We start from the raw sequence: 3,480 nt of genomic DNA, 5'->3' as shown, positions 1-3,480 counted from the left end.
CAGTTGCTCTATACTTTTATGGCAACCAGTTTTTTTAAGTATGTATGTTTTCCTTTATTATTCTTAACTAATCTTTTTAGATATAAATTCTAACATAATATCTTCGATGTATAGATCACAGATACTCTATACATTTATGGCATACAGTTTTTTTTAAGTATATACTTTTCTTTATTATTTTATCTAATTTTTTTAGATTTAAATCTAACATAATATATCAGAAATGTATATCACAGATGCCCTGTGCTTCAATGGCCTCCAGTTTTTTATATAGTTTAGAATAATTATTAGATTAAATCTAATTTCATCATCCTACCTTAAATCCCTACTTAATATTTTCCCATCAATGCGTCAAAAACTGAGAAACCTTCATAACCATTTAAAAATTATATTATTATATTTTATGGGTTGGTGACCGTAATATCACTCCTTTACGTCAATATATCCGTTTTTAAAACGGTAAGAATCTTGGAATAAATGTTGCCAGGAATTTACCGTTTTTTAATGCAAATCTTTAACAGTGTATGCACATATGAAATGACAAATCACCTTTTCCAAATTTTGACTAAGTCACTATTGGTAGTAAGAGGGTTAATGAAATGGATAGTGCCATAGCCTCTGTACCATGGTCTTCCACTGTCTTGGGTTAGAGTTCTCTTGCTTGAGGGTACACGCTGGCACACTATTCTATCTAATTTCTATTCCTCTTGTTTTATAGTATATATAGAATATATTTATTTTAATGTTGTTACTGTCCTTAAGATATTTAATTTTTCCTTCTTTCCTTTCCTCACTTGGCTATTTTCCCTGTTGGGGCCCCTGGGCTTATAGTATCCTCCTTTTCCAACTAGGGTTGTAGCTTAGCAATTAATAATAATAATAATAATAATAATAATAATAATAATAAAAATAATAATAATAATAATAATAATGTACAGTTAGGAAATTATAATGGAAAATAGAATGAACTTGGGTAAAGAGGCATAATGATATAACGCTAAAATCATTAAAGATGGGCTTGATAATAAGTAGATAAAATGCAATATACATTCAGCAATAATTGAGTATTCTCTAAAGGGAAATAATAGATCTGTTTAATTATGTAATTACTTCATTATTAACTCCTCTCAATATTTTTTGAATAATTTGAATAAAGTGTTTTATCAAAAAAGTCGTTTGGAAATCTGTTTCTTCGCTCTTCCTATGTATCTTAATGTTGTTCATATTATCATACATTTTTGTACATTAGTACCCCTCGTACATATACTCGCCCGGAAAATGTTGTTATGATATTTCATTTATTTTTTTTTTCTTTTAGTAATTAAGGCGGAGGAATAATTAAGAATAAATTTTCTTATAACGTCTCCAATAAATCTGGGAAAATCCACAGCTTACACTCTGGGATAATTATTCTTGCAGATCGAGTTTACTACTTATGGGCTAAATCCAAGACATAACATATATACAAAAAAAAAATAATAGAAAATACCTTACACTTTTATATTACAGTCCGAAGAATTATAAACACACTAGAAATCAGACACACACAAAAAAAAAAAAAAATCATACAAAATTGCATTTCTCTTAACTTTCAAGATATATAAACAATCTATTTTAGAGTAAGTATGTAAAATTAAATTCATTTTTCACGATCTCTTCCTATTCTCTCACTCACTCAGTGTAAACAAGTGAATAGAATAAAAAAGTAGATCAAAAAATGTAAGTACATGAATAATACTATTTTAATGTATAAATATAAGTTATAGAATTATGAATACTAGAGTCCAATATAAAGACGTTTTTCAAAAGGGGAGTGTTTGTCATTGTATAAGAACATTAACAGTCATATCTGGGATGAGGTTTCTTAAGCAAAAAAAAGGGGTTTAGTAGGAAGACGTTCTCAGATTGCCTAAGGAAATTTTACCTAGGTTAATAATTTCATTATCATATTTAATTTTTAGATAGTGATAATGCATATTAGACAATAGGATAGATTTATCATATTTGACAACATGAATTCATAAGGTTTTTAAGATGCTGTTATCATTATTATTATTATTATTATTATTATTATTATTATTATTATTGTTGTTGTTGTTGTTGTTGTTGCTTGCTTGCTAAGCTGCAACCCTAGTTGGAAAAGTAGGATACTATTATCCCAGGGGCCCCAACAGGGAAAATAGCTCAATGAGGAAAGGAAACAAGGAAAAATTAAATATTTCAAAAACAGTAAAAAGTTAAAATATATATTTCCTATATAAACTATAAAAACTTTGACAAAAAAAGCGAAAGAGAAATCAGATAGCATAGTGTGCCCGAGTGTCCCCTCAAGCAAGAGAACTCTACTTAAATTGTTTCAAGTTTTTGCTACTTTGATCATATATCCTTAATAACAATATTCTCAATTTATTTCTAAACTATCTAATAAATCTTTTTTCCCTTTTTATATAGTTGTACCAATTGCTCGATCTAATGGATCATTATCCAGACTTCAATATGGGGAATCTATTCATCATCACTAAAACTAAATTAATCGAGGTAAGCAGAAAATATTCAATGTTACCATCAGTGATAATATCATTTTTGTTGTTGCTGATGCTGTTTTTATTGTTGCTTGTAATTAATTCAGTGTTTTAACAAGCTTGTTATACTGTTACTTTCTTTAGAGAGATCTATTAATCTTAGTCTTTACAATAATTGACACAGTCTCTTTAATATTTCTGAAACTTAAGTTCAGTATATTTCTGTTCATTAAAAGGTAAAACAGTGAAGGCCTAACTTGCTAAACTTTATGGCTCATTGTTGTAATTGATTTAATTAAAACCATCACAGAAATTATGATGGGACATCAACCCTTGTGTCTCATGCTTATAGGATATCAGGAGAAAATGGTCGGAATAGGATTCAGTCGTGGGAAAAATTAGGATTTTGGAGTGCTAACTAAGGAAACTCAATTCTATTGAAATGTGGAAAGGCTGAAGTGTAACAAATACTTTAAATGCATTAAAGAATAGTTATGATGTGAGAGAAAGTAACCAAAGTTAGGTTTGAACAATTCACTGCTAGACGTGAGTTGAACAAAACTTCTGATGTAGACCACACACTTTTCCTATGGGTATGTATTGTCTATGCTTTTGGTGAGCTAGGTTTAACCAATTCACTGATAGTGGTGAATTAAATGCAACTTCTGATGTAGATATATCTTTTCCTAGATATCAATTTACTATGGTTTTTGGTGATTTCAAAATATGTTATACGCCCGGGGGCCTCAACAGGGAAAATATCCCAGTGAGGAAAGGAAATAAGGAAATAAGACACTAGTATTGATGTTCAATAGTGGACTTATAATGTTACCTGCTGTTTGGATATCATCTTTAATGCCTTACCTCGAAAAGCCAAATTCTGATATTTACGACATATTGTTAATGCAGTATACTGTATAAGGATATCATTTTTTTTAATATTGGTTTTTAAGTTATT

This window comes from Palaemon carinicauda, chromosome 16 (assembly GCF_036898095.1).
Source record: "Palaemon carinicauda isolate YSFRI2023 chromosome 16, ASM3689809v2, whole genome shotgun sequence".
NCBI classification, from domain to species: Eukaryota; Metazoa; Arthropoda; class Malacostraca; order Decapoda; family Palaemonidae; genus Palaemon; species Palaemon carinicauda.
Note: the sequence above shows the minus strand (reverse complement) of the source record.